The sequence below is a fragment of the Pleurodeles waltl genome, chromosome 2_1 (assembly GCF_031143425.1).
Source record: "Pleurodeles waltl isolate 20211129_DDA chromosome 2_1, aPleWal1.hap1.20221129, whole genome shotgun sequence".
Classification (NCBI taxonomy): Eukaryota; Metazoa; Chordata; class Amphibia; order Caudata; family Salamandridae; genus Pleurodeles; species Pleurodeles waltl.
The window spans coordinates 568,868,020-568,883,942 of record NC_090438.1 but is presented as its reverse complement, the minus strand read 5'-3'; positions in this window follow the sequence as shown (position 1 = coordinate 568,883,942).

The window sequence follows — 15,923 nt, the reverse complement described above, 5'->3', positions numbered from 1 at the left end:
ATTTGACAGTCACTATGACATGTTATGGATTAAAATGTCACTTGTGAAGCTCAAGCATGTTGACACCATCTCATAGCTACATTGAAGTGATGGAAATGCTTCCATATTTCATTGTCTTTTGAATAAAAGATTCCCAACAATGTGTTGTGTAATGCTGAATAGAAGTAGTAGCCACACACAATTTAAGTTGAATCACATTGATTGCAATGTTTTGCAGCCTGCTAAGCCTTGGGTTGTTCCAGTGATCCAATCTACTCACCACTGTGCTGGGTTGAATGTCTGCTACATGTAACATACAATTCTGAAATTACAGTTTTGCATTTCAGAACATCTCTGCAATGTCAGCACTGGAGTTGTCATCTCTGTAAATCAGGCTGCATGTGTAAAATAATGAAAATCACACAAAGGCCTAATCAGTCTATCACTTTGTTTCTGCTTTATTAAGGTTGGCCCATTTGTAGACAAAGACACATACAATTCACAAACTATATATTAATTACATATTCTCTGCATCCTTCACAGGTCCATTGACCTGGCCCAGTGGACCACCACCTGCCAGCCAAGACACCTCCACTCCTGACCAGTAGCAAGCCTTCAGGACTCAACTCCCGCAAGTCCAGATGATCGGGAGCCAGCTGGTCCATCTGGTATGTCTGGGCAGACAACTCAAGTGAGTCGCACTGGGCCCACATCTATACCTCCCCTCCTCCCTCCACCTGCCACATCATCTCAGCATGAGGCCATCTCCACTTCTTGTGTACTGAGGAAATACGCACTAATCCTGTGCTCCCAGGTCCTGCGGCTGTTGAGACAACACCAACACCGCTACCACCTCCAGTTCTGCCAGGACCCAGTGGAATGGGGCACACGTTCTCAAGGGCTCAGGGTAGTGGGGTAGGGGTAATGAGAAGGAATCTGTAGGCCACCAACGTGAGGCCTCTGGGTTCTTTGTCAACCAAACCACCATTGACTAAGTCTTGGGAGCAGTACAACAGTCCCAAGGCGTGATGGGTCAGGTTGTAACTGAGCTCCAGGGGATCAAGGAAGTGCAGAGGGAATTCATACTTGCTTTACAACATCTACCACCATGTGAGCAGGGCTTTTCCCATTTTTTTGGGGGTCGCTCCACATCTGGGCCAAGTATACCACCGCCAGCCACAGACAGGGAGGTCCTGCCACATAAAGAGCATGCTTGTCCCACCCAAGTCCTTGCACCTGTTCCCCCGCTCCTCCTTGGAGGGGATGGTCATCTGGACCACCAGGAGCGGAGGGCAAGAACACTACCACCACCTCCAAAAGGCACAGATCCTAATTTCCTCGAGAGTGTGTCTACCATTCACTCTGTGGACTATTCCATGGACACATTTAGGCCCTCATTATGACATTGGCGGTAAATCCCACTCACCGCCACGCTGACTGCAGCCAACATACCGCCGCCGCTGCGGAGATCCGTTTACCATATTATGACACACACATATACCAATCCGTCACTATTCAGCCACAGACACAAGTCCGCCACACCACAGGTCAGTGATAAACTGGCCGTATCAAAACCCACACCGTTACACCAACAGAACAACGCCCACCACATTATGACCCACGAATCACCACAGCGGACATTCAATGGCGGTAAACCATTGTCAGTACATACCGCCGCACTCAAAATACACGCACACAAACAAAACAACACCACATTGGACAATTCAAACAACACACACCTGACACCCATACACACACTACACCCACACACCCACACCATTAAAAATCCCCACCCACATTACCCACAACACCTTACGAATACAAACCATTGGCACGAGACTGACACCATGACTACAGACAAAACCAGAGCCACACACCACCTACACCTATACACCACCCATGCACCCTACATCACACACCCCAACAAATCACCCTGCACACCCTCACCTACACAACACTCATGGCACCACAAAGACACCCCAGATTCTCAGAGGAGGAGCTAAGGGTCATGGTGGAGGAAATCATCAAGGTAGAGCCACAGCTATTTGGAGCACAGGTGCAGCAGATATCCATTGCTAGGAATATGGAGCTATGGTGAAGGATCGTAGACAGAGTCAACGCCATGGGACAGCACCCAAGAACAATGGACAACATCAGGAAGAGGTGGAATGACCTACGGGGGAAGGTGGGTTCCATTGCAGCAAGACACCAACTCGCTTTACAGAGGACTGGCTGTGGACCCTCACCTCCTCCCCCTCAATTAACAACATGGGAGGAGCAAGTCTTGGCAATCTTGCATCCTGAGGGCCTGGCCGGAGTAGGAGGAGGACTGGACTCTGGTAAGTCAACTCTATAGTACTACTACCCCCCTACCTGTATGCCATCACATACCTCCATCCTCACTCCCATCATTGCACCACATCCCCCACCATCACATCTCACTCATCCCAATGCCAAGCCCTGCATGCCATCCCAAAGCATGGACACCACTCACAGCCCTGCATGGACACTCATCACTACAGCATGCACACTAGAGAGAACTAATCATCCCACCATACACCAATTCACACAAATGAAAGCTGCCAGGGCAAATAAAAACAAAGAGGGCAACCCACCGATGCACAATATGTCACACACAGAAACAATAACACAGCATTTACATCCCCACAGGTATCCCAGCTAATACAGCGGAGAAGAGGTGCCAGCACTATCCAGTCCCCCAGCTGAAGTGGCCACAGTGATGACAGCAACTCTGTTCGCCTGGATCTGGATGACCAACCTGGCCCATCAGGGACCTCTGGACAGTTGGTTACCCAGGTACTGTCACACACCATCACAGAGCCTCCCCACCTGGAAACACCACCACAGCACCCACCCAGCGTACCCATACCTCTGTCCCCAGGAAACGTCAATCAGCAGTGTGTCCACCACTACAGGGACCCCAGGGCACATCTCATACCCACGACAATCAGGGACCTGGGGTCAGTGGCAGTGGGCACACTGTTCAGAGGACAGAGGCACAGGACAACAGGGAAACTGGGAGGACTGCTGTGCGCCAGGGGGAGGACAGGCCCAGGGAACCAACTCCCCAGGAGGCACTTGCAGAGATCCTGGGAGCCTACCAACATTCCCAGGATATGCTGGGCCAGATCCTGGACAACGTGTAGGAGAACAGGCGGCTGCAGGAGGGACAGTACCAGGGCATCTGGGAGGACATTCAGGCCATCAACACCACCCTGGTCTCCATAGCAGGGGTGCTGGCACACATGGCCATCATTAAGAGGGAGGCAGTCTCACAACAGCGGGCCCCTGCTACTAGCCAGACATCTGAACTGCCTTCCACCTCCACTGCCGCTAGTGGACAGGAGGCCCGCCACAGGACCAACAGGCCACCAGCAACCCTCCCCCTGCAGAAGGTGAACCATCCCGCAAACGTTCCCTGCGATCCAGGCAGAAGCCAGAAACTATTGCCAAGACCTCCGCCAGGAAATGAGACTCTCCTGATTGTCACCCTTTTGTCCCACTCTGTCACCCTGTCCACCTTGAACTATCATTGCTCCCTTCCTATGTCCCCTTGGACAATACACCTGCGCATCAAATACACTGGAACAATACCCTGGACTTTCCTCTATCATCATCACATCCCAATGCACTTGCCCCTCTTCTTCTTAGCACTTCAATAAACACCCTTTGAAAAGATACAAGTATGGAGTATGTCAAATTTTTAAAGTATGTATTCATTTAACCAGGTTCAGACATTGCAATTCAGCTGTATAGTAATGTTCACATAGGAAAGACCTGTAGTTGACTGCAGTGATCACACCAGGAGCGATTGTGGGGCACCAACATCTGGAAAATGAATTGCCAAAGGGTACAGTGAGTTTGCATAGAAGTGGGAAATAATAGCATGCCAGTGGCAAAGATAATCTAAATAATGACAATGAAATGAGAAGTAACACTGTCTTAAGTGTGTGTCATTGGAAGTATTGTCGTATCACTGCTGTTTTGTTGTCCTCATCCTTTGCCTCCTCATCCTCACTGTCCACAGAGTCCACTGCTGCCACACAGCCATCTCCAGCCTCCTCCTCTTGCGGAAAAGGCACATGGCGTCTCAAGGCAAGGTTGTGCAACATGCAGCATGCCACGATTATCCGGCAGACCTTCTTGGATGAGCAGCACAGGGATCCCCCAGTTAGATGGAGGCACCTGAACCTGGCCTGCAGGAGGCCAAAGGTCCGTTCGATTATCCTTCTGGTTCACCCATGTGCCTCATTGTAACGTTCTGCCCTTGTCCTGGCATTCCTCACAGGGGTCAGTAGCCATGATAGGTTGGGGTAACCTGAGTCACCTGCAAATATTGGGGGACAACATTTAGGCAAACCCTGTCCTATATGGCCCACACCATACACCAGCATCTACTGGGTGGGAACCAGGGCTCACCTTTTAGCCACACCCGGTGCCTCTGTAGTTGGGCCATCACATTTGGGATACTGCTATTCCTCAGGACAAAGGCATCATGCACCGACCCTGGATACTTAGCATTGACATGGGCAATGTACTGGTCCACCAAGCACACCATTTGTACATTCATGAAGTGGAAACTCTTACGATTCCTGTTCATTTTGCTGGGGGGACAAATGCAATATGAGTTCTATCAATCGTGCCAATTATGTTGTGGATATGTCCCATTGCATAGAAGTCATCCTTCACTGTGGCCAAATCCTCCACCTGGGGGAAAACAATGTAGCTGCACATGTGCTTAATCAGGGCAGACAACACTCTTGCCAGCACTTTTGAGAACATTGGCTATGACATTCCTGCTGCCAAGCCCACTGTCACTTGGAAAGAACCAGTTGCCAAGAAATAGAGCACAGATAGGACTTGCACAAGAGGGGGGATCCCAGTGGGGTGACAGATAGCAGATATCAGGTCAGGCTCCAGTTGGGCACACAGCTCTGTTATATGGCCCTGTCAAGTCTGTAGGTGAGGATAATGTGCCAGTCCTCCATTGTTGCCAAGTCCACCAGGGGTCTGTACACAGGGGTATGTCTCATCTCCTATTCATCCACAGCGGTTGTAGTCTAAGGGACAAAAGAGTGAGGAGCCGGTCACAAAATGAACATTGGAGCCACAACAGTACAATGCATGATGTTAATTTGTAATGGTTAAGTGGGATTTGTCCTGTATGTCCTATTTTTAACTTTGACACAGTTATTATCCAGGGCCTGCCCCCCCCACTGAAATGGCGTCCACCTGTCCTGTGTGGAGGGACAGGTGGAAGTGAGGTAATTCCGCTGACGCTGTGTGGTGTTGCGGTAGGCAGTTGGGAACCACCGTGCAACTCCTCATTGGTTAACGTTGGTTAACGTTGGGCCCTATGGGGTACAGTGGCCAATGGTGATGTACGCCGGCGGGGACGGTATACACCGCCGCGGACGTGACCGCCATTTTCTATCTGATCGCTCACTTGCTACCTGACCTTCAGCAGGAGAGGACCTACACTGCACGTGCTGCTGTGACCTGTGTCTGGAACCTACCATGGCCCGTGTGACTGGGGAAAAGGCCCCTGCCTTAACCTCGGCGGAGTTGGAGCAACTGGTGGATGGGGTCCTTCCCCAGTACGGACTGTTATATGGGCCTCCAGACCACCAGGTGAGTACACAGTAAGCACAATGCATGTGGCATGAATGCTTGGAGTGGTGTGTGAAGGCCTTGTGTGGGGGGTGGGTGGATGTCCCCTGGGCGGGGTACAGCTTGTGTGCTGGGCCATGTGTATGTAAATGGTGATGTGAAGGGGTATGGTGGGCCATAAGTGTAACAGGCAGGACCGTCTGATGGTACCATCTCCTGTGTGTATTTCCTCTGTAGGTCAGCGCCCATCAAAAGAAGGGTATATGGCGTGCCATCACCAAGGATGTGCGGTCCCTGAGGGTCTACGGCAGGCGGAGCACCCACTGTCAGAAACGGTGGGAGGATCTGAGACGCTGGGCACGGAAGACGGCGGAAGCCCAGCTGGGGATGGCCTCCCAACCAGGAAGGGGTGCCCGTCGAACCCTGACCCCCCTGATGGCCCGCATGCTGGCGGTGGCCTATCCGGAGCTGGATGGGCGCTTGACGGCATCACAGCAGCCACAAGGGGGTGAGTACAGTGCCCATCATTACATCTTATGCATGGTAGGAGGGTACCTGGGTGGGGGATGTGTGTCAGTGGGTGCCCCTAGGCCAGGCCCGACATTGCAGAGTAGGTCCCATGTTGGCCATGGTTCTGAAGTGATAATCCTGCTACCTAGCTCGTAGGCATCCACAACTGGTCAGGGCTGTGTGTGTCCCAGGTGTGCTGCATTTGGCGGTGTGTGCCCCTCCTCATGCCTTGGTGGCTACCATTATTACTGTTAGTGCAATGCACAGTGCGTAGGGCTGTTCCCTGTGTGTGAGGGTGGTGTGCACGCTAACGGTGATGTTGGTGCAGCCATTGACCCAGTGTATCCTTTGTCTCTTACCCCCCCTTTTTGTTTTGTCATCCTGTCCTTATGTGCATTAGCATCATCTGGCAGAGGAGCAGAAGCACCGGCAACGGAAGGACCTGCATCCCACAGGACCCAGGAGGCAGAGTCCACCGACGCTGAGGGCACCAGTGAGACGGAGGGCGAGGGGAACACCACAGTGGAGACTGGACGGGACAGTTCAGACACAGATACCTCCTCCTGTGGAAGCTCTCTTGTAGTGGCAGACATATTTGTGCCCACCACATCTACAGGTACAGCCGCCACCCCCGTACCAGCACTGCCCCCCAGCAGCCCCTCATCGAGTTGCCCGTGCCTGCTCACCCAGGAGGGTGGGCATCTCCTTTGCCTCAGGCACCTCAGGCCCTGCCCCAGTTAGCCCTGCTGCCCTGAGTGAGAGGCTATTGACCTCCTGAGATCCATCTCTGTAGGGCAGTCAACCATTGTGAATGCCACCCAGGAGCTGGCAGCCCAGATGCAACAGACTAATGCATTCCTGGAGGGCATTCACACTGGCTTGGTGGCCCAACAGAGATCAATCCAGGCTCTGCCCTCCTCTCTGATGGCAGCCATTGTCCCTGTTTCCACCCTCCAACTTCCTCTTCCCAATCCCATTGCCCTCAACCCCAACCTATCCCAAGCACACAGGCAGATGATAATGCACACAAGACAACACAAAAGAGTGGCACAGGCAAACACAAGCACCACACATCATCTTACAGGGCACGCACACAAACACCATCCAGATGCAGACATACCAACAACAATTTCCTCTGTCTCCCCCTCCTCCTCCTCCACCTCCCTTCCAGTTCCGTCTGCACTGCACTGCACTCACACCTACATCCTCATCCACTACCAGCATCACCCCCACACCTAGCAGAACACACACCTCACTGGCAAACACCTCCACAACAGCCGTGCACACGTCCCCTGTGTCCTCTCCCACTGTGTCTGTCAGCCCCCTCCCAAGGTACACAAACGCAAGCACTCAGAAACCCAACAGCCATCCACCTCACAACAGCATCCAGCCCATGCACGTGCACCCAAACACAGCAGACACCTCCTACAACCACTCCCTCTTCCTCCACTACCAAACCTTCTCCCTCTCCCCGCCCCAATGTCTCTATGAAGTTTTATCCTCTCCACCATTGACCTCTTCCCTACCCGTCCCCTCGTCCTTCACGTCTGGCCAGGGTGGCAAAAACCCAGGCAAGCACCTCAGCCACCCAGTCCATGGGCCCAGTAGTCTCCACACCCACTTGTGGTGGGAAAGGATCCCGGGCACATGTCCAGAGGTTGAAGGAGCCTGCACCAGGCAGCCTCAAGGAAAGGGTGCCTGCCACAGCTGCTGCCAGGAAGGGCAAGTAGTCTGCCTCAGCTGCTGCCAGGAAGGACAAGGAGCTTGCCCCAGCTGCTGCCAGGAAGGGCAAGGAGCCAGCCCCATCTGCTGCCAGGAAGAGCAAGGAGCCAGCACCAACAGGCAGGAAGGACAAGGGGCCTGGTGCAGGGACTCAGAAGGAGCCCCCACCACCAACCATGGTTGTGCAGCTGTCCGAGGCTTCAGGGGATGGGCTGGAGCTTCCCCCCACCACCACGAGCAGCAGCACCACCACCACCACCAGAGGGCAGCCATCCGAGGCTGCAGGGGATAGGCTGGAGCTTCCCCCCACCACCAGCAGCAGCACCACTACCACCACTGAGCAGCCGTCACCGCCGGCAGACGGTATGTAGTCCTGCCTCCATGGGCTGCTGTGCAGCTTGGACCCTGCAATTCCAGTGGGTATGACACCCACCTGTGACACTGTGACCTTGCATTTCCCAGGATAAAGAGCACAGGGCACGATGCCCCCTCCAGAACCAGTGGGTAAGACACCCACCAACCCCAGTCTCCCAGGATCAAGAGCACAGGGCACAATGCCCCCTCCACAACCAGTGGGTAAGACACCCACCAACCCCACCCTCCCCAGGCTCAAGAGCACAGGGCATGATGCCCCATCCAGAACCAGTAGGTAAGAGACCCATCATCCCCAGCCTCCCCAGGATCAAGAGCACTGGGAGCGATGCCCCATCCAGAACCAGTGGGTAAGATACCCACCTGAGAGACTGTGGCCTTGTACTCCCCAGGACAGTGCAATGGGCATGTTGCCCCCTCCAGAGCATGTGGACAAGTCACCCACTTGAGAGACTGTGGCCTTGCACTCCCCAGGACAGAGCACAGGGCATGTTGCCCCCTCCAGAGCATGTGGGCAAGTCACCCACTTGAGAGACTGTGGCCTTGCACTCTCCAGGACCAAGCATAGGGCATGTTGCCCCCTCAAGAACCAATGGTCTTGTTTGATCTGCCGGCTGAGGTACCCCCGCTCCCCATCCCCCTGAGGTGCCTGCCTATTTTCCAACTGATGCCCCTGCAGTGTTCTCTCCATGTTGGTGCAGGTGACAAGTGGGACCTTGGACTTTGGCCTGTGGCCCCTGCACAATGAGGACTGGGCAGTGTCCCTTGAACTATACAAATGTATATACCAGTTACATTGCATTTTCGTATTTCTACTGTGTTGATATTATTACACTCACTTTAACACATTCCTGTTGTGCTTGCATTATTCCTTAGGGGTATGGGGTAAATATGTTTTAGTACTGCAGCTGATTGTGTATATGGTGTTGGGGGTGGGTGTGTGTGTGTTGTGTGTGTGTGTCACTCTCTTTTTCCTCCTCCCCTCCCCTGTGTGCTAGGCGGCTGTACTCACCATGCTCGTCCTCGCCGTCATTGGTGTTCGTGGCGGAGCAGGACGTAGAAAATCATTGGAAATATTTGAAGCTCGGGCTCCATGGTGGCTTGGTTGTTTCCTGTACCTCCAAAGGTGAGTCCTTTGACTACTGTCCTCTGTTTCCACCAGGCTTTTGATGTCGCTGGTTCCGCCCCAGAAAAGGTGGCGGTTTGCTGTCTGATAACACAGTGGGTAGAACATTGACTTCCGCCTGGTTGTAGGTGGCTACCGCCGTGGTGGCTGTTGTTTTCGCCCTGTCGGTCGGTGTGGTAAAGGGGCTATCTATCTGAGTTCTCACCGTCATGGTCATAATTTGGCGGTAGTTACCGCCAGCCGCTTGGCGGTATTAGCGCCACTTTATCATCGACCGCCAGGGTTGTAATGAGCGCCTTAAAGTTTTTGAGGACAGTTGAATTTTGTACATTGGACTCCAAACTGTTTTTGGCTCTACTACCGTACTTCCATCCATCATGATAGACATTTTTGGTTAATTTCCTCAATTTTTGACTACAAGACGTGTTGGATTTATTGTGGTCTTTCATTTGTTTGTCTTCCACCATCATTTTGTCAATTCTTTTGAACATTTATTTGCAAATGAAAATCAGAAATGACAAAGAGGTAAGGTGTTACTCTTTTTATTCAAACAAAACAAACACAATTCATAATGTATTGGGAACATACATATGTAGCTAACAAATCCTTGAGGAAAACAGAGCTGAGTTTCACAAACCATGCATAACCCCAATAGCGTGTGCCATTTAGGGGTGGACACTCCTTGAACTTGAAACCATTGAGGAAAGGGAATATTTGATGGGATCAAATTAAATAAGAAAACTATCATTGATGATTGACCTCAGTTGGAGCCATCTATATTCTGCCCTTAAAATGAAAATCCTAGATCAATAACGCCAATAGTCTACATCATGGCAGTAACAACGTTTGAGGCCATGTGACCATTACAGGACTCTGTGGCAGTATTTGGTGCAACTATGAGGAAAACATCACCAGCTACCTCCACTGTCCAAAAATTGAAGAATTAGCCAATGTGAAGGAAGAACAGCATGTTAGGGCTTGACATATACACGTGGTTTGAGCAAATTAAGTGGCACATATTGCCTTGATGGCACCATCACACAGAAAACAGGTCTGATACAATCTCCTGAACGTCCATCCTATCAGAGTGCAAGTTGTCTCTGTACAAGATCTGTCCATCCCAAGAGGGTGTCTGTCCCAGAATCAACACATGTTCGCGTTCTACTTCAAAACAGCAACATATCACTGCAAATATCACAACTTTGAAATGTCCAAATGGAGATAACATGGGGAAAGGTCCTAAAACAGAATAACAAGGGATAATTAATGATTTCACATATTAATACTGACTCATATCACAAGTTATGAGGACACACATACTTAACACAAGCAAAGTTCATCTATGTCAGTAACCACAGTAGTCAATGTATGGAAACTCTGATCCACTAACATCTTTACCTTGGACTTCCCTGCAAAGACCATTCCTAACAGATTACCATTGCTGACGGATATGTTCCCTATGTCACAAGTTGTTCTGGCATTGGAGGTTACAATTTGTAAAGGTACACCTACACTCAGGTGAGAAGTGGTCAATCACATCTTGATGTAAGTCAACACCTTCTTCTTCACCACTTTCATCTTCAGTAGCCATTTAAACATCTTCACGTGGTAGCTCATCATGGTCTCCCCCCACTGCGATTATAGGGATGTTCCATCGCTGGGTGATGCAGCAGTCAACCGTGATTTGGCACATCTTATCAGGTGAGTAGAGGAAGGCTCCACCAGTATTGTCCAGGCACCTAAACCTGGCCTTCAGGAGCCCATAGGCCCGCTCCATTGGCCTCTGTATTCTTCCATCAGCCTCACTGAAGCGGACTCCCCCTGACATTGTTGGATTCCTCAATGGTGCAAATAACCAGGGTGAGTTAGGATACACTGAGTCTCTTACATGGAAGCAAAATATCAACAGATTACTTACATATAAAGCCATTGCCCTTCTTAAAGTAATATTCAGGCAAAACATCCTCAGGTCAGATTGTACTTACGAACAAGCCAGGCTCTCTCTGGTCCAAGTTCTGACAGCTGTATGGGTATGGTGCTGTTCAGCAGTACAAATTAATCATGCGTTGACCCAGGGAAGCGGGCATACACACTTGAGATATATAAATCTGGTAAGCAGACAACTTGCATGTTGATAGAATGGAAGTTCTTCCTATTTCTTTAGACTTGTTCCGTTGTGTGTGGTGGAACCAAGGCAATATGATTGCCTTCTGTTGCTCCAACCACATGTTGTAGTCCACCGAAAGCATAACATTCTCCCTTGCTGTGGCCAAATCCAGTTGACGTGGGAACAGGATGTAGCTGTTGATGTGTCTCATCAAGAAAGCAAGGACTTCTTGTAGCACACCACTGAAAGTTGGTTGGAACATGCCCCCAGATACTGCCACAGTATATTGAAATGAACCAGTGGCCACAAAATGCAGTACTGCCATTAGTTTCACTACTTGGATTATTGCTGTTGGATTCATATTGTGAGGCAGAAAATCACGTTCTAACTGCTGACACAAATCTAGGATTATTTGCCTATTTAGTAAAAATCTCCCTTTCCTCCATTGTGGCAAGGTCTGGAAAGGACCCTGAAAACCTGAGGCCGTTGTCTCCTACCCATTGCTGGTTTCAAAGTTCTGCATGTATGGAAAAAAAATATAAGCTGAAATGGCCACACCATACTTTTAACATCAACACACATCTTAAGTCTTGGTGACATTAGGAATGTATTGTGTAATACATGTACACACGTTGTTATCAAGTTTTTGGAACTTCAAAACTTTTTTTTTCATTTTATATCTTTTTCAATTATGTTCAGATAATACATTTGCAATATTTTTTTTTAAATACAGTCAATGGAAGTATTACTTCCCTTGCGGCACTATGGATGTCAAACACAGTCACGGTTTACATTTTATTGTGTCAATCAATCAATCAATCAGAGATTTATGGAGCGCCGCTTATCACCCGTGGGGGTTCAAGGCACTGTTGGGGGCATGCTGCTCACTTGAAGAGCCAGGACTTGAGATCTTTCCTGAAATGCTTCAACCAGGTGGCCTGTCTGAGGTTGAGAGGGAGTGTGTTCCATGGTCGGACTGACAGGTAAGAGAAGGATTTGCCCCCGGTTGTGCTCTTCCTGATTCTGGGGCGTGGCGGCGAGGGCAAGTTGGAAGGATTGGAGTAGTCTGGTGGGGGTGCAGAAGGTCAGGCAGTGGTTGAGGTAGGCCAGTCCTATGGTGTGCAGTGCCTTGTTGGTGTGTGTCAGTAGCTTGTACGTGATGAGTTTGTCAACCGGGAGCCAGTGCAGTTCTCTAAGGTGCGCGGAGATGTGGCTGTGACGGGGAATGTCCAGGATGAGTCTGGCTGCTGCATTCTGAATTCTTTTAAGTTTGTCTGTGATACTGCCATTGAGTGTGTTGCCGTAGTCCAGTTTGCTGCTGACAGGTGTGTGAGTGACCGTCCTTCTTGTCTAATTGGGGATCCAATTGAACATCTTTCGAAGGAGGCACGGGGTGTGGAAGCATGACGATGAGACGGTGTTGACTTGATGGGTAATGGAAGCATGAAGTCCAGGTTGATGGCCAGATTATGTGCGTGGTCTGTGGGGGTAGGGGCTTTTCCTAGGGCAGTTGGCCACCACGAGTCGTTCCAGGCAGAGGAAGTGGAGCCAAGTATGAGGATCTCTGTCTTGTCCAAGATGAGTTTGAGGCAGCTGGTTTCCATCCAGATGACAACTGCTCTCATTCCGTTGTGGAAATTTCTCTTGGCTGTTGATGGATCGTCAGTCAAGGAGAGGATCAGTTGGGTATTGTTGGAATAGGAGACAATGTTTAGGCTGTGTTGTCTGACGATTTTAGCAAGCGGGACCATGTAGATGTTGAAGAGTGTCAAGCTTAGAGAGGATTCCTGGGGTTACTCCGCAGCATGTTTATTTGGGTGACGAGGTAATCAGTGGGAGTCTGACACTCTGTGTTCTTATGCTAAGGAAGGATCAGATCCACTCCAGTGCTTTACTGCAGATGCCGGCATCATGGAGTCTGGTGTAGAGGGTGGAGTGGGAGACTGTTTTGAACGTGGCAGAGAGGTCAAGGAGGATGAGGGCGGCCGTGTCTCTGTGGTTCAGTATGGTGTGGATGTCATCAGTGGCTGCCAGGAGGGCCGTTTCGGTACTGTGGTTGCTCCTGAATCCGGACTGGGAGGGGTCTAGGATCTAGTTTGCCTCAAGGAATTCCGTGAGTTGCAGGTTTATGGCCTTTTCCGTTATCTTGGCTGGGAAGGGGAGCAGAGCGAAGGGTCTGTAGTTGTTCAAGTGCCTTGGGTCGGAAGAGGTTTTTTTTAGGAGTGGGTTGATCTCTGCATGCTTCCAGTTGGATGGGAAGGTGGCGGTCTCTATGGAACCATTTATAATCTGGCAGGGTTCTGGTGCGATGGTGGCGCTGGCCAGGTTGAAGATGTGATGTGGGCACGGTCGAGGGTGCCACTGAGTAGATGGAGTTCATGAGTTTTTGGGTGTCTTCTGTGGATATGGGGGCCCAATAGTTCAGGGACTGCCACAGCATGAGGTCAGTGGTGGTGGTGGTGGTGCTGGGCAGTGGGTGCGGGTTTTGGTTCTTGAATCCTTTGTGTATGTCCTGGATTTTCCAGTGAAGAAGGTGGCGAGGTTGTCGCAGAGGTCTTGAGAGGGGGAATGTCTGAGGTGTCTGTTCCAGGGTTCATGAACTCGTTGACAATGGTGAAGAGCTCCTTGCTGTTGTGTGCTTTGGTGCTGAAGCATTCTTGAATGGAACTTTTCTTAGAAGCTCTGATGCGCTGGTGGTGGGTGGTGATTGAGTTTTTGTAGGCTGTGTGGTCTTCGGTTGTTTTGCTGTTCCTCCATTTCCATTCCAGTTGTCTACAGGTGCGTTTTGACTCTTGGAGTTCTATCATCCACTATCTTGGTTTCTGGTGGGTTTTCTGAAGGGAGCTATGCTATTGTCACATTCTGTGATCCAGCAGTGCAGGTTGTGTACTGAGTTGTTCACGTTCCTGGCATCCAGTGGGGGGAGTGGCTAAGTTCTTTGGTGAGCTGCGCTTCGGTGACTTTGCCCCAGCGTCTGCAAGGAGCAGAGGGCATAGTGGCAAGTGGTGTTCTTCGTGAATGCAAAATGGACACACTGGTGGTCAGTCAAATGGTGTTTGGAGGTGTGAGAGATGGTGATGTTGTTCCCTGCTGAGAAGACGGGGTCGAGGGTGTGACCTCTGAGTGAGTGGGGAGGTTTACTAGTTGCTCGAGACTGAGGATTGTGAGGTTGTCCAAGAGGGTTGTAGTGTTTGGGTTTTCGTGGATATCGAGGTGGAAGTTGAGGTCGCCGAGTAGGATATGGTCAGTGGAGGAGAGTGCGTGGGGCACCTAAGTCAGCGATGGCTTCACTGAACTGGGGCCAGGTCCTTGGTGGTCTGTAGATGAACATGCCATAGAGGGAAGTGTTCGGTTTGGTGTGAACCCAGAAGTGAAGGTGTTCAAGGGTTGGCTGGATCTGTGTCTCGATAATGGTCGACAGGCAGAGGGTGTTCCTGTAATCTATGGCGATACCTCCTCCTGGTCGATTAAGTCAGTCTTTGTGTATGATTTTGCAGCTGTCTGCGAAGTCTGGGGCCGAGGTGGAGCTGATCCAGGTCTCTGTGAGGAAGGGGACTTCTGGGGCGACTGAGTCAAGTAGGTCCCAGATGTCTACTGCATGTTTGACAAGGGAGCTGGTGTAGAGGAGAATGCACTTGAGATGTCCATCTGGGCTTAGTGCAATGTCATGTAGCGGGCGGTAGCAGGTGAGGGAGCAGGAGTGGCAAGAGAAGGGTCCATGAGTGTTCTTCTGGTCAGCTAGGTAGCAGGCTGAGGATCTTCCAGGGTTGAGGGCGCGTAGAGCGTTGGTGTCGTATCTGCGCATGGTGCAAGAACCAGGGTCTGTGGTGCTGGGCACCGTCCAGGCGCAGGCAGGCATCGACAGGCTTGCCTTTGGTAAGGCAGCACAATGGCCACCCTTACAAAGAAAGTGAGAAAGGCAGAAACAGACAAAAATAGACAAGAGGAGGAAAAAACAGGAAGACCAGATACAGACCTAAGCAGATGGCCACTTAGCCACCAGGGATGGGGCACAGGCAAGTGCCTTCGGGTGGAGGCAGGCCTCGAACACAGAGCCAGCAGGCCCTTGAGGATAGCAGTCGCATCAGCAGGTGGAGACGCGAGAGCGCACAACGCTGATCAGGAGGTCAGAGGATGTCATATCTTGCCAAGAGCTTTCATTCATATGTGACATTTGTAAATAAACTAGCCTCCATTTTGAGTGCTGGTGACACACTAACAATTGAAAAATGCACAGCTTCACACCCTAAAATGGGGGCTGCCTGACCTTGCTGTCAGGGCACTGGGTATCCGACGGCCATCGGCGGAAGTTGACCCTTCACAACAGCTAGGCCATAGACTAACGTGTGTGACGGCAACGCACAGAAGCAAATGGCTGTGTCCGTTTCTGTCACAGATTGCTTCTGCTGTGTACTTGTAGGTGGAGTATTGAAAAAAGCTTACACTTGCCTCCTAACACTGCAGCCAACAAGACTT